At 38.6% G+C, this 20,938-nt stretch overlaps 1 protein-coding gene across 11 annotated transcripts in view; it reads left to right on the top strand.

The window, feature by feature from the left end:
• Window positions 1-20,938, top strand: part of LDB2 (LIM domain binding 2) — a 214,562-nt gene that overhangs the window by 28,851 nt on the left and 164,773 nt on the right. The gene's annotated exons all lie outside the window — the stretch shown is intronic.

Below are 20,938 nucleotides of genomic sequence, written 5' to 3'. Positions count from 1 at the left end.
TCCTTGGTGTCTTGCTTAGAATGAGGCCACTTTTATCTCTTTAGGAATGGTATCCAGATAAAATACCCCATCACTGCAGTGCTCTGCAAGCATGTCTATGGGAGGTACAGCATGGATTAGGAACTGGCTGTGACATCAGGGTACAAATAAACTCTTGCTGGGCAAGAAGGGGTCTCTCTGGTGTGTGTGAGTGATGCTGGAATCCACAGGGCCTTGCTGTGCTTCCCATCAGCACACACACACACACACAGTTATTTCATGTTCTCCTTAAAGATAGGGAATTCTTTCTAGTCCCTTGTTTTTAGCTCAGCTCACTCAGTTAATTTCCACAGGCATTTTGCAGGGTTATTTATGCTTCAGCCTGTACTTAGCAGCCAAGTTATTTTTTTTTTCTGACTGGCTACTAATGAAGAATAAGTCAATTTATCCTCATCAGTTAAATTATAAATACAGAGAAAACAGAGTAAAAATGTCACCACATGGAGATGGCTTTGCTTTTTCCATTCCCTAAATCCTGGTTTATGTAAACTGAGATAAATATTTATAAAAAATGCTGGGCACAGTAACCCTCTTTTTAAAACTATTTGGATTAGCTTGTGAGATGTAACTATTGATAACACAGTTTGGTACCTTTACAAGTAGATTTACTTTGTACAGCAATGTCTTCCATTAAGTTTTAAAATAAATGTTGTGTTTTATTTGATCTGTGTGAGAAAAGAATGTGTGAACCTCCAAAAAAAGAGAAAAGTTGTCAGAAGAAGGTTAATTTTTATTGTATATATTGGGATTTTAAAAAAGAGAATGTCTTACATTCAGGCCAAAACTTGTCCACATACCAAACAGAATTGAAGAAGACAGACAGGAGAGACTTCATGGAATGTGTGGAGATGTTCTGTGCACCCAAAACATGTGCAGGAAGCAAAGAGTGTCAGTGCAGGTGTGCAGGTTAGCTCCTGCCCCTCAGCACGTGGGGCTGTGGGGAATGAGGCTGCTGATTGTCTCGATCAAAGCCTCTCCCAGAGGGGCTGATCCTGCTCCTGTTGAAATCAATGCCAGGGCTTCCCTGTATTTCAAATGAAAAGGGTTAAACTCTTCATTACATGCCCTGGAGTTTGTCCTCTGGCATGACCACCTTGTGCCATCTCATCCTCACAATTGCTGCTTCTGCTGTTGGAAGCGTGCAAGCCAGAGGAGAGTTTTGGGTTTTTTTTTTCTGAAGTATACAGTGAGGGATTTCAGCATCTTACGATGTTTTTAATAATTAATTGTCAAAAAGCACAACAAAAATAGATGGAGTATTAAAGCAAATTTGCAAGCCATTGAAGTAAGGAGCTGCAAAGAGAAGCAATGGCTGTATTCTACCTTTAGCTATCAGTATAAAACTCATCAAAGTAAACCAGTTTTATTTAGACATCTGGAAAATGTACTTTGACAAACATCCACTTGATGACTGTCAGTGTCTTATAAAAAGACTTTGATATCAAAGATCCGCAGAAACTGTCAGAATAAACTGATTTTTTTTTTCTTTTGACAGAAGGTTGTTTCCCAGCCATGATTTGTATTGTCTGGATGATATGTTTTTAATATCTTAATACAAAGGATTATTTTTACAAATGTTTTTGTATCTACTTGTGCAAAATGTCATGACTTTAAAAATATATATTTACAAGTTAAGCAAACAAGAAATGCAGACTTTGTATTCCTGCTCCTTCCAACACTCTTAATTGTTCTGTCCTCGAGGTTAATGGATAGTGATTTTAAGACTTTGTATTTTTGATAGACTCACAGAGCTTAGGTAATCTATCAAAACCTCTTTTCAAGTAGATGAAGAGAATACAGTAATCATGTCAGTATCTGAAGGGAGGGTGTTAAGAGGATGGAGCCAGGCTCTGCTCAGTGGTGCCAAGCAACAGCCAAAGAGGCAATGTCCAGAACCCAGGAAGTTCCGCATGAATATGAGGAAGAACATTACTGTGCAGGTGACCACACATGGAAAAGTTTGTCCAGAGAGGTTGTGGAGTCTCCCTTACTGGAGATATTCAAGAACAATCTGGATGCAGCCCTGTGCCATGTGCTCTGGGATGGCCCTGCTTGAGCAGGGAGGTTGGATCAGATGACCCACTGTGGTCCCTCCCAGTCTTACCCATTCTGTGATTCTGTGATACTGTACTTTGAGTGATGTTGTTTCCTTGCATTTAATACTACTGAATTATGTAGAGACAGGGCAAAATGCAGTTGATTCTGTTACATATTTTAGCCTTTCTACAAAAGGCTTTTCATCACCCATAATCCAGCATACCTCACCTTAGATAGAAAGAACTGTTTGAGGCAGTAGGTATAACTGCAGATGTCTAAAACAGATTTTTCCTCTTGGCTTTTTTTTTTTTTTTTTTTTTTTTTTTAATCCAGAAAGAAGGTGTTGCCTTGCAGTGTTACTGGAGATGCTGAATACATTAAAGTAGGAAGATGAGAGGAATGCCTTGTGGGGACTTCTTGTAAACATGCAGCATGATTGCTTTTTATTGGAAAAGGCATTTCTGCGATGTTCTGTGCAGTGCTGTAGTGCCATAGATATGTTGAAAATGCTATGAAAACCTTAACTATTTAATTCTCATAATCCATCTGCAAGCACTAAGTGATTAGTTGCAGTTTATCCCAGTATGGATGCTGGTGTTGCTACTTGCATAATCCTGCCCTGAAAGGTCCTGCTGGAGACGGCAATGCCCATGCTCAGTGTGGCTGGCAAAACTTCTCTAGAGAGCTGGCAGGGTGGCCCTGGGCAAACAGGAAAGTCTGCCAGAGATGAGCAGTTTAAACTGGCTGGAAGAGTAATAGTGTAGTTTCTTGATGGCTACAAGGGGGGTTGTACTGACTAATTTTTGGCACCAGATTTAGGACTATAATTTCCTGTTTTGTCATTAGGGAACAGAGACTTCTCATGTATATGACCCAGATCAAGAGGAAAACTAAATTTTAGGATATCTGTCTATCTGATCTATCTATCTATCTATCTATCTATCTATCTATCTATCTATCTATCTATCTATCCTCTTCTCAGCCTCACACAGTCTAGTATTTGCTTAAAGGTAGGTTTCTGTACATGTGTTTTTCTGGTACTGAAGATATGCCCTGGCCATTGTCCCAGCTTTGGGAGAGCACATTGTTTTGCAGAAAGGCATTTTATGGACAGATAAAATAAATACAAGAATCTTGAAACATTTTGTTTTAGGAAAGCAGACTGCCTTGGAGTGGATATCCTGTATGGAGTCAGGAAGGTACAGGAGGGTACAGGAGATGCTGTGCTTGCAGTGGCTGTAGATCTAGAAATGGATAACAAAGGGGTGGGGGGAGGGAAGTTAGTTGCTTTTTTGCTCATTCTCTCAGACACAGATGCTATTTTTGTCCAGAAAATATCAACTCATCAGTATTATAAAGTAATCCTACTAAGGAAATACCCCTTTTAAAGTCTTTGTTTGCTACAAAATTGCAGAATGTTTGGTCATCTTTACTTAAAAAATGAAGTTTTTTCATTATTTCACCATTTACTTTCAGGGTGGCTAAACAATAATTCAGTTCTGTCTGAAATACTACACTATTTCAGAGCAACTGTTTGTGGTACAGGCAATGATACATGATACAATTCCCTCATTTATTTTTTTACAATGAGACATGATACAATTCCCTCATTTAAGGATGGCTGTTCAGGGAATCACAGGTATCAGCATACTGGACACAACTAGCATTGGCTGCAGCCTTAACATTGGATTAAACAAGTTTGAAGGAGGCTATTTATACCATTAAGGAGATGCTGGAGAATTACTGAAAATAAGTGTATGCGGATAAGCTTTGTCCTCCAAGGCAATAATACAAGCTATTTTGACTAGGTGGAAAAGCTTTTAATGTTGTGGACCAGGGTCTTTGAAAATAGCTTGTATGTTTGTGGTAGCTGTGTCCTGGGTTGTATTGACAGGTTTCTTTTTATGACCATAAGTGCTTGAGCTCACCAACATGGATTTCAAGGTAGGAGCTGCTGTCACCTGATTTGGGTGGGCCCCTTTCCTCGACATAGGGATCGTGTTCTTCCTTTCTACCTGCATGTCTTTCTTGAGGGAAGTGGCCTCCTCTGCTGGTCATTCTATTTTTTCTTTAAATATGTGAGAGACAAGTAGTATCCTCATTTCCCTTTTTTTTTTAATCCGCAGAAATGATCTTCAGTTGTTTGTTTTGGCAAATGATTCCTGAGAAAGGATCTGTGAGAGCAATTGTTACTATCATATTAGCTTCCCCTATTTGTAGCACCACTCCAAGTCACCTTCTTTCTCTGCTTTTTGTCTTCTTGACTGCTTCCACTCTGGTTTCCTTTGATGGTTTTTTATTCTTGTTGCCTGTTTATATCTTTTTGTTGTCTTTTCAGTTATGATTTTTCATCCATCAACTCACTGCTTTTCTAAGCCAAGCCAAAAAAATTGCAGTAGTTTGCACCTACACTCACACAGAGATTTAAATCTTCAAGCTTCTGACTGTAATTTGTCTGCCAGTTCTCACCTTTTTTCCCCTCTATATGAACAGCCTGTGTCTTTCCAAATTCCAATTTTGGGATGCTTTTCTCTTCCCCGTCCCAGTTTAATTCCTAGGAAGAATAAAATCCTGGCTCCACTGCATGCTCTTTGCTACAGAGCAGTGCCCACACTTTCCATCTCTGTGACTCACAGCATACAAAATTAGTGCCTGCGAAGCTGGAAGAGCAGGGAGAAGCTGCAGCTCCCAGGAAACCCTGTTAGCAGGCATTAGCTACTGCTCTCACTGAAGATGGTGACTTCTTCTTCTCTGGGTTTATCCCTGTTGCCCACACTGCCTTTTTTCCTTACGCCAGAAAAAGCATTTGTGTAACTTTCCCAGATCAGAAAAATATTTCAGTTAGAGCAACTGGGGAAAATGAAAGACTAATTTGATTGGGTTTTGTGTGTGTCAAATGAAAACATTTTTGGCTTGATTTTTTTCCTTCTTTTTAAGGAATTTCGATTAATTGTTTCCAATTTTTGTTTTCATGCATTCTGTGATGATAAAAACTACTTAAATGCAGTGTGCACTGCCAGAGAAAGTGTGCAAAATTTTACACTATACATCTGTTCAGGTTCTCCTGTGGTAGCCAGAGACCTGCCAAAACTATGGATTCATAGGGAATGTCCCAGGTCTCCAATGAAATCTCACATCAGCTACAAATTTATAAAAAAAAGGAGAAAAATAATTTTTTTGTTTGTTTGGGGTTTTTTGTTTGTTTTGTTTTGTTTTGTTTTTACCACACCATTTAAGAAACAAAAGTTACTATCATGCAGAAGGTTCCTGTTTGGAAAGTATTTCAGTTGTAAGTGAAAGATGAGAAACGTGGTCTATTCAGAGTGTTATATCAGCAACTGTAGCTAGCAATGTAGTTTTAAGAATAATTTAGAACACAGGATAAAAGTTGTCATGGTTGTTTCCATCTAAATCCAAACTAGTCTGCTTATTTGACTTAAATTTCAAAACTGTGTTTTAATAATTTTGTATCTGATGTAGTTTCATGCATTCAGTGTTTGATTGTTATGCAGAAAACTTACAGTTGGTACAGATAAAAATATTTAAGGGTCCAAAAAGTTAAATTTTCAGATTTTGATTGATCAATATATATACACACATGCATGTATGTGTGTATATACATATATTCATGCATATATATACACTGTTTCATAAATATAGCTAACAATATGTTTTTCTGCTAGATGATAAAACACCCAGTAGATCAGGGTGTAAGTAGTCTGTAATGAGCTAAAATAAATCATCCAAAAAAGCTGAGGTGACCATATTTTGTTCAAAGCTGTGTAACTGCCCATTTCAGAATTATGACACAATAGATATTTATAGCTGCCATCACAGTTTTTTCTTTTTTTTTTTTTTTTTTAATTCAACCAGATTTTAAAACATTTGAAACAGCACATAATATTCTTCTCTGTTTAGGGGTGCTTTTCTGTAAATTTAAGTCAGTTCCTAAATGCTAATGCAAGAGCTAGTTATAGTTCAGTTGAATTTTAACAAGTGTATGGATGGCATGTTTCTGTGAAATAAAATTCAGTGTAACTTTCCAGGGTACTTGCTCTGCCAAGAAATATGTAATTTCCCATGTTAACTGTATTTAATTGTTGGAGGATAACTTGTAGTTTCTAGTGGTAAAAATGGAAAAATATGCCAAAATTGGTCAGGCTAGGTAATACTATTTTGAGCTCAGTCCTACATAGATAGCACTGAGTATCTCCATCATTCCTTCCTCCTTGTGGAAGGAAGACAGCCAGGAGGGAGACCCAGTGATGCTCATTTTCTTTCTGTCCTACTTGGGACTGCAGTTGTGGATCCAGAGCAAATGGATCACTCCATAGCCCCAGCTGGAGGTTATACCTATTTAACTTTGCGTTTGGTCTCTAACACCTTCTGAGAAACCATTTCCTCTTATAAATAGGATGGCTTTTGGTTTTAACTGGAATCAATTCACAGAAATGGGTTGGAGTGAACAAATAGCAGCCAGCTGCAATGGTTGTGTGGTGCTTTTGCAGCACAAGAGGGGAAGCAGAGAGGGGGCTGAGTGGAGGCTGGGGGGCAATGTGAAGGAATGAGGGAGGGATGAATGCTGGAGCTCACTCAGCCCTGTTCCTGTCTGGGCTATTCCATCAGTGACCTCTTAAGCTCTTGGTTCTTGTCAAGGTGGTCTCCCTCCAGCCATGCCCTCTCTTTTAGTGGCAATGGCACATCTTGAACCCTTCCATGGATTGATTTGTCTTGCTGAAGAAACAGAAAGCTACCACAGCAAACCCACAGTGAAATCCCTGCAGTGTTTTGTGGGTGAATGGCTTACCTGGCACACAGAGGAGCTAGATGAACCCAAAGCAGGAGGTGGAGGGCCTGCAGAACCATTAGAGAATGGGAAGGAGGCTGAAAGGCTGCTCATTTTGACACAAGGTGCTGTTGGACAGGCTCATCTGTTCTGCTTATCCACACTCTCAAAACAGGATTTATGGCATCCAGGACACTTTGCAGGGAACCTGCCACCCTAGTCACCAACAAAGACAGAAGGAAAACCAGGACCTGTAAATCTTGTCTTTGCTTTGGTCTTCAGGGAAACATTTCATTAGGGCTGTTGGCTCAAATGCTTCCTGAAGCACCCATTTATCACTTTCTGGCCCAAATGTACTTCTTTGCTTAAGGTGCTGGTGAAGAGGTTCCTCAGCTGTCTTGCTCATGCTGAGCTAGCATGATGGGCCCAGAGAGCTGCATCTGTGCTTACTGAGCAGGGTGGGGTGGAGAAGAGGCTCTAGACCACAGGCTGGGGAGTAGGGCACTCACCTGAAGTGGGGAAATCGGGGCTTCAGCCCTGTTCCCAGCACACTGACCACAGCTCTGATTATGTGCAAAGAGGAGACTTCTGCAAACAGGAAAAGTGGGATTCACCTGAGCAAATGTGGATGATGACCTCTGCGTCCCTTTTCTAGACTCCATGTATGATCACTGGAGAGAAACGTGTTTGCATAGAAAACAGCTCTTCTTCCAGTGTGGACATTTGAAATAGACACGATGAATTGCAGCTTCAGAGGATCTCTTTCTCTCAAACTGCAAGGAATTTAGAAAAGCAGCCCACATGTAGATGACTGCACCAAAGGAGCCTGGTTGACATAAATGTTGCAAAATGCAACTGAGGAATTCAGGAGTATTTTGAGAACACTTTCAAATTCTATTGTCTGAATTTTCCTATCAGCTTCTAAGCAATTTAGTGGAACTAGGTCATGATACATTACAGGATGGAATCTTCGTGTCCCAGAATACAATGATTTTCACATCCAAATATCTTAAAAACATATACATATCCATGTAACAGGTGTGGCTGTGCTCTGGACAGATTGGTGTCAGGAATTGTGGCATACCAATAGAGTTTACACAGGACCAAATACCAATGGCAAATAAAGACTTCCCTATCCTCCACTGACTATCCATGGGCTGTGACAAACAGTGGCCTTACTGTGATATTTTCCTATCAATATGATTCTCCAAGTCAGAATTTAGGTTTAAAATCAACATTTGCATTTTTCATTGAAACAGTAATATTTCAGCAAAAATGGGCTGGAAGTTTTAAGAAAGACAATTATCCATTATTTAAAACATCAGATAAAGTGAATTAACAAAAACAAATCAAATTTAAGTATTCTGTATTTATATATCTCAGTGTATTACCGTACCTTTCAATCAAATGACAGTTGCTTTATAGTGACTGTGGTACCAATCATAATGAAGCAACAGGTGAAAACCACAGTAATTTAATTAATTAAACTTCAAACATTAATTTTCCCTGTATTTGAGTCATAGTTTTGGGAAAAAATAACAGAAAAGTTGTGTTCGTTATTACAAATTGTTCCTTCATAGAAGCTTTGGTTTTACTTTTTATTATTTTATTTTCTAAGCTTCACACAATGGTTTGATTCTGATTTAGTTAATGTTCAGCCTATTCAGAAGGGTAAAATTACTGGAGTGAGCTTTATTGCTGTAATGGAGGTCTTGAGAAATTTAAATTGAGAAGTATTCTAATGCATCTCTGTAGAATATTATCTGCCTCACTTCTGAATGCTTTGCTATCATGTGCAGAACATGGCACATAAGTGGCTTTTGGGGCTCAATGCACTTACGCAAGTGTTTTTCCTTGCTGTCTCTTAACACAACAAAAAGACACTTGAAGCCTTTCTTGGGGCTTATCTTTATTCCAGATTTAAAGAGACCAAAGTCCATCACAATGCACCTGCAGGCTTTTTTTTCTATCAACTCTAGACATTGTGATGATTTTCAATGAAAAATTCTGTTGCCAAGAAATTGCTAAAGTGAAGGTTTGTAAAATTCTATTCTTTAAGATAGAGCCAAGATTAAATTTAAAAAAATATATTTTTGGAATTGATTGCAGGTAAAAATTGTTTATAAGCTTATATTAGCTAGTCAGGGGACATAAACTTTATTCTGTGCTTTACACAGACTGTTCTACAGTGCAAATGTTGAACTGCCTCTAACAAATTATCTAAGGAATATGCCCTGTGAACAGTTGCAAACATTATATGCAGAGATGTGTTCATTGCACTGTTCATTGAGCAACTCTGAAGAGTAATAGCAATAATAATAATAGGAGCCTATTTGCAGACAGTTGCAAGCAGGAGAAATGGCTAAATGCTTCAGTTAAATTATTCCTTATTTGCCTTGTCATACTATGTGGTAACAGTTAATAATATAATGTGTTTTAGTAATGGATTGGGGTTTTTTCCTGCGTTACTTCCTCTGTCCAGACTATTCTCTTCCATTAGCCCATTCTCAATGGTTTATTTGTTTGTAAAGTCCATCCAATGGTTATAGGCTGGCTTCAAACTTGGCTTTCCTACTACATCCCAGTGATGAAGTAATGTCTTTTGTGGACACTTATCCAGCAGATCTACTAGAGGGTTTTACTGTTATTTGATTGAAATTCTTCCTGGAGGCTTGGTAATAGCTGTGCTGAGTATCAAAGCTGAAGATGAATATGGACCTTGGCCCTCCCTTACACATTTCAGAGAATTTCTAACCCCACTTTCTGATCTTCAATATCATAAGATACTTTAACAAATATTATGATTGAGATTTTCAAATAATCAGACTTAAGATAGTATTAGGTCAGTTTAAAATTACATCACTTGAAGTTCTAATATAGTTTACACCTCACTAAGCTTTCCTATTTGTGTTTAACTCATCTATTACTTTCGGCAGAGTATTTAAGCTTGTAGAGGAGCATGTCTTCTCTGAGCTCTTTATAACGAGCTGATTAATGTAATGTGTTACAAATAATGTGGTATTCAGTTGTTTGGGGTTTTTTTTAAACTAAATCAGTTCATGTCAGATTTTATAAAAATGCTAACGGCACAAAATATATTCAGATACATCCATCTAAAAGCAGAGGAACATTGTGCAGTAGAGTGAAGCAAGAGGAATTTCAGTGTATGCAGTAGATATTGCCGCTTGCATAACAATTCACCTCTCTCGTTGCTAGTGAATATTCATATTCCCATAGTAAGGCTCTTTGTATTTACTGTTCTGCCGAAGTGCGAGATGGCATCCAAGCCCTCTAGTGTTTTATCGGAGTAGACATGTCATTTGCAATGTTATTCTAAGCCTCCCTAAATAGAACAAGCTGAGATGAACAATACTCTTGTATACCTCTCCTAAAACTCCTTAAAATGTAAATTTAATGTGATATTGACTCCGTTATAACTGCCTCTTTTTGTAAAATCCCTTACACTGGCTTGACTTGCAATAAGAGTGAGGGTGGGGGGAAGGGAGTGAGCTTCTCTGGACCCTGAGCAAACCATATTTGTAGCCCAGAAAGAAAACTAGGAATAACCTGAATTAGAAGAAATACATTCTAGCATGCAGGAGAGAACTGTTACACAGAAAACAAATTCTTTAAGTTATACATTAATCCATTCAAGGATTCTGCTTTTTGCATATCTGAAGTATGAACTTTCCAATAGCCATCACTGCCTGTCTGTAGAAGCACAGCTTGTAACTGTGAACCATAGACTGCTTAAAAATAAGTAATCAGCATGATTCCTGGCAGTGTTCCCTGCTCTGGCTGGTCCTGCCTTCATAGCTGTTTCCTTGCTTCTTATACCGTCCTTCCTACCTGTGCTCTCCCCCAGGCCTTCCCACTCTCACCTCAAGTTTTCATGTGCTTCATCTTTCTCAGGAGAGCAGCAGCCCCTGGTACCAACAGTACCTTGGAGGCCGTGGTTGTTTGCCTCCTCTTCCTCACCCTCCCCTGCTGCCTTTCCTCTCAGTCAGCTCATTACCTCGGCAGGTTAAGTAACACCCAAGAGCTACATGCCAATTTTAGCACACCCCATTTACAGCTGCATTGGCTACTTTTTGCTAGGGAGGTCCCACTGGACTGATCTGGGCACGAAGCAGGACAGCACCAGGTGCTCTCCCTGGCTTTGAGGGGGCTCTTTTCTCTGGAGCAGCATGGCTGTTCTCTGAGCAGTCTGAGATGAGTGGAATTTCATGCAAAGCCTGAACTCGGGACTATCCAGGTTAGACCCAGACAGGAGGCAAGGATACATACAGCTTCAGCTGCTTCCAGTGTTTCAAAACAGATGTAAATACCTTCTGTCTTGAAAGGGATTCAAACCTATCTGCATAGTCACCCTTATCAGTAAGCTTGTTCTCCTACAGTTAATTTGTACAATGTTTGTGTGCAAATAGGGCTTTAAAGTGATCAGACAGCATAATTAAGCAAAACTGTACTTAAGAAATACTGAGTCTCCTCTTCATCTTGGTGGGAAAAGAGATAACAGCCATCAGGCCTCACTTTTAGAGTGACAGAGTTGTATGACTCTGTAGCTGCTCTTCAGTGCCTCTCTAATCAAGGTGCTCCTCTTCAGATCACAGTTGATGCTTTAGGAAATCTTCATCAGCCTTCAGTACACTGCAAGGACTGGGAATGCAAACACGGAAATAACAACCTGTTGTTCTGATGGATTGTTGTGAGTTGTGCAGGGGGCTGGTGAATGAAAATCAGAGTGATGCTGGAAGGTTTGTTTTTGACTGTGCCAGAAAGGGCTGAGCTGCTGATGTGCTTGATCGGGAGGTGCTCGATGCTGAGAGCAGCTCTGCAGCTGAGGGGCTGCCAGCCCAGCTTCAATAGTGCAGCCCTGCAAACTGCTGAGGGCTTTTCTGGGAGCCATGGGACAGGGATTCACATCCTGCAGACAGACAGACACCACTAGGCAGTGTAAGGGAAATACTTGATTGCTTTTATCCACTGTCCTTATTATGTGTATTCCCAAATATATGAAGGCAGAGTTTTTGTCCTCAGACTGTGTGGTGACTTTTGTGCACCATCTGTATTCACTGTATTCTTTCTGTCTATATTCTCTAGAAATATGCCATTACAGGTAAGTCATATTTATTCAGGTGCTTGTTCCCTAATGAAAACCTCATTGCCACAGGTTTCTGTCAGGTCAGGAGCCATTCAGAGCAGCAGATGGGAGCCAGGTGTCTCATTCCAGTTAGATTTCTTTGCCTTTTGTGAATTGCAACTGTGATCCTGTTTGGTGTCGTTTTTGCTAGAATAGTTGTTATATGTGAGTTAAAGTACTGATTTTGTTTAGTGATTATTGCTATCAATAAAGATAATTTTAGTAATTATCTTCCTATAACATCTTAATTTTGCACCGTGACAGGGTTATATTTGCTATTTGGTTTTATTGCAGTCTCTTAATTTGAATCTGATTTTTCTTAATTTATTACAGTATTCAGTAGCCACAGTATTTTATAAATAGAAATGACTTATGACTTGAAACACTTGAGAGGACATTATAACTTGTCATTTTGTATTTTGGAGAACAGATTTTCATTATTTTGTCAAGCAAACTTTAGGATAAATTGCCCCTACCTGTAAATGAACAGTGTAACTTAAGTTGGCTGGGAGATCTAATGTAAGTTGAGTAAGACAACAGCATTGGTTTGTGTGTCTTGCATGGGTGATACTTTAATCAAAATTAATGATTCTTAGAACCGTCTTTTCATGGGAGTTTTTCCTTGCCCTCAACACTTCAGCACATACAAGAACTCATTTTACAGACATGTGTGTGTATGTAGTTAAAGATGGGGTGTATTCCAGGCAGCACCAGCTGCCTCTGATGGAAGAGAAGGGGAATGCAATTGCTTCCGTGGAAGTCTGTACATATTTGCCAGAATTTATAAATGTTTACAAGTAACTGGTCTTCGCATAAGCAGGGCCCTCAGGGAGTGCTAGGCCCCCATCTGCTGGAGAGTTTTATGTCAATTCTGGTGAATTTTAGGTTATTTTTCCTGCATTTTTCTCAAAGAATTATCATCACTTGGCTTACTCACTTAAATGCTGATAGTGCCTGGAGAGGCAAAGGCCTTATTGTTTGGAGTAGTCTACATACATATGGTGAGAGACAGTTTCTCTCCCAACAAGTTTTCCATCTAAATAAACAAGGTTAACAGGGCTGGGAAGAAGCAGTAACTCCCCATTTCACAGGGGAAGTACCAGAAAGTGAGAGGAGCTGAGCACTGAGCCCCAATCCTGACAGGCACCAAAACGTTTGCTCCTGGCAGGGCCAGAGGGTTTTGGAAAATATTTTCAAGTTGAAAACAGTTGGAAATGTACTTCAAGAAAAATAAACATTGCAATCTGCTTGGATAGCTAAGCAGGAATGGCACAGAACTTGGCATCCCAGAGGTTCTGGGGATTAAAGGCTTTCAACTACTTTTATGACCTTTTGGGGATATTCTGTGGCCTCCTGAGTATTTTTCGGTAGCTAAATTTGCAACTTTTCTTGTGGTAATGCTGCCTAGAGCTGTGCCTTTGACTGTAGTCTCTTGACTAGATACACAGCAAACATGTGACTGAAGTCTAAGTGTGAAGTGATCTGATCCTTGCTGGTTTTGAGGAGCCTGAGAAGGTAGCTGAGATGCCTGCCTCGCTGTTTATAGAGAAGGCTTGCCTGAGGACACAGATGGGGACTCTTTCTAGGATGCTGCTTGTCTTCTGTGCACTGTTGGTTGGAGGACACAGGAGCATGTAACTGAGAACAGTCAGGCTTGTATAGAAATTCCTTCCTTTGCCCCGTCTCTCCCCCAGCATGGCCACTGCAGAAAGCAGCAATGAGAGTGCTCCTGGAACCAGCCTTAGAGCTCTTGGCAGCCACCCCAGGGCAGTGTGTTCCAGTGGCTGGAGAAAGATTAATTGCACACTTGAATTTCACACACATCTTTAAGGGCACCTCTAATTATGAATGCATTACAGATTACAGCTACGATTGTAACATTGGGAATGTTTAAAAACAGACATTTGTCATCAGCAGGGAAGCCTTTAAGAAGGTAAATCTTACATTACTATTTCCCTCTTCTCCCATGTAGGAATAGTAGTGGGCGAAGAGGGAAAATCTCTGGTATGGTAGAGGAAAAGCCTCTCTGTCCAGTGGAGACAGCATTAAAGCATCCAGGTTTAGGGATTCTTTGGGAAATCTGTTGTTTTACTTCTATTAGACCTAACAAATAGCTCACAGTCCTGCCCAAAGAAACTAGTCTGAAGCTGATCCCAAATTGTGCCAGCAGAGTGGCACACAGTGTAGTTTGGAGAGACTGGGTTATCATGTTGGGCTGATTTGCAGGGAAAATGAATATTTAGGTGGAAATGCATATTTAGTAGAATCCTATTTATTGCTGCAAATTACAGTCACTTTGAAAGTGGATTGATTTACCTGTTTCCTCTGAAGTCCTCCTTTCATTTTCTGACTTGATGTGGTGTAGAAAGAATCAAACCATCTCTATATTAAAAAAAAAGAGAGCAATTGTACTCAAACCATAAAAAGGTTTTTGGTTTCTTCAAAAGAAGAAAGGCAGTCTTACCATAAATTTGGTAAACTGCATTTATAGTGCTTATGCCCACAGATTTAGCTTGTAACAGGGAAATGTGCTATCTTTAAATACCCAGAAGGAGTCTGGAAGACAGATTTGTCCTGATGGCTTGTCATTTACCAAAATGGGTAGTGATAATTGGACACAGGAGACACTTGCAGATCAGCCTTTACTGACAGTGCTGATAGTTACTGAAAACATAAAATAACTCATGGTGGAGCTTCAGTGTCTTCTCTGTCATCAGCCTAGGCAATGTCCCCAGCAAACACCATATGCATCATTGCCAACTGCATTTTATCAAAATACTCTCACTTTATCCCTTTCTTGGTCTTTAAAATAGTCTACAACTGTACATATTAAAGTTTACAGAATATTAATGGAATTGGAGAAGTGTAAGGGACATGGATAAACCCATCCTTCCTGTGTTGCTTTTGGCTGTGATGGCTCTGGCCTGGAGTGAAGCAGGCACATTAGTTATCTACCAGATATAAACCTGTTTTCTGAACCTCGCTCCCCTTGATCAGCATTATATTACTAATCTTCACCTTTTAGCTGCCCTGTTGCTACCATGTGCCCTAGGACTCAATGTTGCTCTGATGGAGTGGAACAAGATGAAGAAGAAAATTACTTCTTCAAAAAGTGAATTATCACACTTTACTGTGAATCTGGGTATCAAAAAGCACCCCAAACTTTCTTAATTAAAACCTTTTCTTTTTTATTGCTTTTAGGCATAATTTATTGTTACTTCCTTGTTATTTAGCTTGTGCTTTTGGGAAAATATGGGGAGGTTTGTGGGGCACTGTACACAGCTATGATATAATAGCAGAAATCCCAGCTAAAGGTTATCTATCATGCTGACTTCTCCAACTACACTTCTGCCTATCAAATAACTTATAAGAACTGAGGTTTTTTTACTGCATTTTATATGCCTGAATGCCACATCTTAGATGCAGGATACTTATCTCCTTGCTCTGTGCTGCCTTTTCAGCACTTTTAACTAGTCCCTTTCCTGCTTCTTGCAAAGCATATGCAGCACTGCCTGCAATGGATGCTTGTATTGCTTAGTTGTAACATTTGTCTGTCTAAGGAGCTGCTGAAGATTATATTCAGATGAAGCTAAATTGCCAGCTAAATATTGAATTGAGCAGTAGATGGTGAAGTCCCATGTGGTATTTTATTATTAATCTCATCAGGAGGTTGTAAAGAACAATACCAGTAATTAGTCATACCTTCTAACCCTGTAAACCAGGACATATTGGTTATATTACCCTTCATGTATACTTTATTAATTACTTCCTATTTTACTGATGTATTATGATGTAAGAAGGATTGCTGGATCTTAATGAAGGTATTATGTGATTTAAAGAATACAATTTGACTGAAAATTTATTTAAGGTTAAAATTTATTTATTAATAACTAAATCATTGCTTGGTATCTTAGTGTGTATGATTGAAAAGGTAGGGTTTTTTTGAAATGAGACCTTGGATTAATAAATGCTGTAAAGATTTAAGAACTTCCTTTTCTGTCCTTTTGTTGATGTTGTTACCCTAGATATAAGGTTTTCAGGCTGCATGTTATATTCATATCCACTGCTTCTAAGACATGTGACCTCAGCTTGGCAAAAAGATAATTTTATAATATAATAGTAAGAAATTATAAGAAAAGGAAATTAAGCCAGTCGCGACCCTATAATGAAGGTTCTGTTTGAGGAAAGGATCCTTGTACAGCAGAGCTGTTAATATCTGCTAAAGTAAATGGCATTTAGGCATATACATAAACACATACCCCAGTGTTATTAATTAGGATCAGAAAGTTTTTTAATTCAGTCAAGATGAAACGTATGAGCACATTTTCCCTGATTTGTTGTGGATTCAGTAAACTGTGTTTTCAATCACATCATTTTACCTAAAAGTCATTGGGAAAAAAAGTCCAAGGGAGTTCAGTAACATAGAGTGGCTCAAGTTCTCAAGACAGCACAAATACTAAATACATTTATAGATTTAACTTTCAGGCATTTTACTAAAAATTACTTGATTTAGCATTTGTTGCAATGTGCTAGAAGCAGTTTCTCTGCCCATGCATTCGATGTATGCATGAGTATCAGGTTGGCTGCATGGTTTGAACTGGTAAATATTTACTTAGGAAGTTATTGGTTTTTGTGTAGATGTCAAGCTGATGAGTGGTGAGTATAGATCTGATGTGAAGATGAGTTCCATCTCAAGCCAGTGCTCCTTAAAGTAGGCAAGACACCGAGTCCATCTGTACCACAAACTTGCTCCTCACAAGCCACAAATTGCCCTTTTAGGAAAGCAAAGCAACCTTAAGGCAGTAATAATCTGCACTGCTCAGGAAAAAGCACTTTTTAAATGGGCTTGCAAACATTGCTGTCGAAAGACACAAAGGCAATTAAAACTTCAAATAAATAATAATTTTTAAAAAAAGACAAAGAAGGTGATGTTAAATTTCAGAATGGTCTATCAGTATTTAAACTTAAGTTTGAAATCCCATCTCTATCTTGAATCCTACAGATTGGTTTGTAGAAGAAAAAAATCCTGCTTTTGCTCTTCAGAATCTTCAGTTTTTAATTTTTCTTCTGTCTTTGGCACAAATGAATCCAACTCTGATAAACTTAATGTTATATTTTTTTCTTTCAAGTGGTTGAGGAGGAAGAGGGGTACAAACCAGTTTTCAGGTCTGAAGAAAGCAAGCTTTAGTGCTTGCCTACTTTTTTTGTTTGTTTTGTGTTTTGTTTGTTTTGTTTTGTTTGTGTTGGAGTGTTGGGGTTTTATGACTGAGTTTTTGTTATTTTTTTTCCTGTGAGAGACAGGCTGATCTGACAGACATTTAAAAACAGCAATCTGTATTTATTACTCAGTGGAAGACACAATGCTAATGGAACAAATTGATAGTGCTCTATATACACATGCTGTATTTACCTAGTTCTGCTTAAGTCTGAATGGAAATTTTACTTATTGTTTAACTAATAATTATTTTACCAGCTATATTAGTTCTGGGTGCTGATTTTACACTAGCAGTAAATTTGATAAATCTTTTTACAACTATTTAGTTGTTTATTTCTTTGTTTGTAGATAATAAAATTAAAAGTCCCAGCTGAGACACTGAGGTGCCAAGAATAAACACACACCTATAGAAACACAAATATATTTTTCTCAGAAAATTCTTTGCAGATATCAAACTTTTTTCTGATATTTGTACCCACATATATTTAAATATTAAATTTTTAGAGTGCTGAAAATAATAAACCAGTAATAGTTCTGAATTCAAGTGTCTGAAGCTGGAGTAAGATGCCCACTTATAAGTCCTAATGAGGAATAAAGTTGTAGCCACAGTTAACTGTCCTGCAAATTTTAAATTGGGTTACAGTTGCTTAAAGGTGCATGGAAGCACTGCAGGGAGCAGAGCAGGGATCTAAACACTAACCAGGCTCCAGTTAAGTTAGTGAGGCAGAGTCCTGATAAATACTTCTGTGCTTAAGCCCTGTTCCTGGTGGGGGCGCATGGTGAAGAAAAGCATCTTTGGGGCAGTGTTGGTTAGGAGTGATGTTCTGTTGCTCATTTAGATCATGAACCTTTTGTCAATACGAACAATTAGTGGGCTAAAGATTCCATTGACCACACGACAAGAATCAATACACACAGTACTTGTTAGTTATTTACCACAGAGTGTATTAAAGCCTGTAGATTCACCATAAATCCTTTAAAGCTATCCTGCTATGATCCTTGCCACAACATGCATTGACACATCAATAAATCCTTTTGACAAGGGCGATATGTGAAAATCAATACCAGTTTATCAGCTATTTCCATGTAGTCTTTTCTACAGAGGTTTAAAGATCCTTTCCCAAAGCTGTACAACTGACATGGTGTAGGGATGGATCTTGAATCAAATAGTGACCTTGATTAATGCTGTTCACACACAAAAAAAATTTAAATCCCTTATAAAGGACATACAACCATTTCTGATGAGGTTAACTGTTTGCAAAATGCTTTTCAAATCTTTTACTGACATTTCTTTTTTTTTTTTTTTTTTGGAAAGTGAATGAACTTAGTGGGCACACAGACCATGTTCCATGTTGGGTGCTTTTTTTCCTCAAAGAGAAAGAAATTTTTTCTGCTGATAAAAAATTTCCAGATGTTTCTGTTTCACTAAATTATTTTCTACAACACATCGCCAAAGGCTGTGCTATGTACTTATTCTGCTATACAAACTTTATTGCATTATAAAAATAGGTTCCATGCATATATTTATAATGGAAAGTGTACGATTTAGAAAGAGTAGAACCATTTTTTAGGTTGGTTCTTCTGAAGTGTTTGAGGAACTTTGAACTGATCCTATCTGATTTCAAGTGTCAGGGAATCTTTTAAAAGTCTAGGCACCTTAGGCTTCCAGTGATGGTTATCTTTCATGTCTAAATAACAGATTATTTAGATTCCAGTAGGGATTCCTTCTATGCATACTGTCCTCCAAATGTATGCAGTAGTTTTATCCTGAAGTTTTATACTTATTACTTATTTCATCAGGAAGTTCTAATTGTCCTGGAGGATGTAAAAAGTTTCAGAGCCAAAGTAAAGGAAAAAAAAGAAATGCTCCTAAAATACAGAATAATAGTTGGAAAAAAACTTAAACAGAAAATAGTGGCTACATTATGATACTAATTGTTATTCTTTTTGATTTAAATATTTTGCCCCTTTCTTGCACAAAAAATTAAAAAAATTTATTCAGAGGTGGGCAGAATATTAAATTAGTTCTGTATCTTGCATTCAGAGGCATGTAAGTCATGCAGCAGCTTAAAAAACCCCTCAAATTCCACAGAGAGAAAAAGATAAGGAAGCCTAATACATGGCTTTATGGGACTGCCTCTGCCAAAGTCAGCTTTGATAGAAGCAAATCCAATTCCCTCTTCAGTCAATGGGAACTGGCACTGCTAATGGCAGGGTTTGGTTCTGCCCTTTGGTACAATTTTTCCTGTGAAAGTTCAGTGTACTGAATGTGTTTCCTGTAAAGTTTTCTACAGCTACTGACCCTAAAGGAAGGAATATGAAAGCTTTGGCTTATGTTGCAATGGTTTTAAGTGATGCAAAAGTTGAATGATGGAGACTCATGATGGAGATTCAGATCTCTTGGTCTTTCCCTGCCCAACTCTATACAACATTTCACTGTAAAAATCTTGACTAAAACCTCCACTCTCAAATCTCAGTAATGCTACTATGTGTATGAAATAATGTATACCTTGTTATCTGCCTTTCTTTCTCCCCTTTAGTGTCCTCCCCTCCATCATTTCTCCTTTATCATGTTCCCTCTGATGAATCTCTCAAGTATGGATAAATGTAATGTATTAAATGGCATTAAAATACAGGAAAAACTCTGTTTTGTTTAACTACCTTGTTTATGGTAATAAAGATATTTAAATAATATCCCCTCATCAGTTACATGGACCATCCTTAAAAATAATTAGTGAATTTGTCACTTTTCGCAAAGGATTTGTTAAATACCTTCTCTCTGTCTCTTTATCTTCTTTAAAGAGGAAAACTGTTCTCACCTAATGCTGCTCTTTCCCATTAGAGTAGTCTGGGTTTCTTGGTGCACAACCAGGATGGGGTTCTGGTGTGTGCCTCAGGGACTGCAAGCTGAAAAGGGAAGACGGTATGAAGAGAAGGGTGGAATAAAATCCACGTAAACAACTGAAGAACAGTGATCCCTGAATGAAAAACAAGGTAGAATAGCCTCAGGCAACAGATAACCCATGCTCCAGCCGACCTTGGCAGCATGTCTGGGTCTCTACATAAGGACAGAATCCTCCAGCAATTTCTTCAGCTTTGCCCCACTGTCAACCTTGCATCTATTTTTTTTTCCTCTGCTCACATGTATTTATTGCTTAAATATATTTGCTATGACTAACAGAAGGAAGATCCCTAAGTAAGTTTGAGCCTTCTCAAGTCTCTCAGACTCCTGAGGACTGATGAAATTCCGGACCCTTTTTTTTTTTGTTTCAAATCTCTTGAGCTTGTCAAAATTAGACACCAGCTCTGCACCAGCAGGGTTGAATTTTGGGCCTAAGAACAGTCTTGCTTCTCATTTTGGCATAGTTGTAGAGTATATCTTTTGTCCTTAATGCTGTGAATGTGGAGTTAAACTAACAGCAGAGGATGAAAAGGCAGCTGTCTTGAGCACGTCACTTGGCAGTGACCAGACCTTAAGCATGAACAGATTTGTTGAGGCAGCTTTCCCAGCCTATTGAGTACAGGCAACCAATTCTGAGCCTTGTGTACTGTGAGCTGATGGGGTCTATTAAATATCCTCATATAAAACGTGCCAGGGGCCAGTGCAAGGGAAAGAAAGGAGTATTCACTGAGAGATGTAAGCTAAAAACTGTCAAGAGTTCTGTGTTGCCAAGAATAGTTGTTTGTTTGTTTGTGAAGGATGCATCAATGCATCCTG

The sequence above is a fragment of the Motacilla alba genome, chromosome 4 (assembly GCF_015832195.1).
Source record: "Motacilla alba alba isolate MOTALB_02 chromosome 4, Motacilla_alba_V1.0_pri, whole genome shotgun sequence".
NCBI classification, from domain to species: Eukaryota; Metazoa; Chordata; class Aves; order Passeriformes; family Motacillidae; genus Motacilla; species Motacilla alba.
Note: the sequence above shows the minus strand (reverse complement) of the source record. Positions and strands in the feature narration are given on the sequence as shown.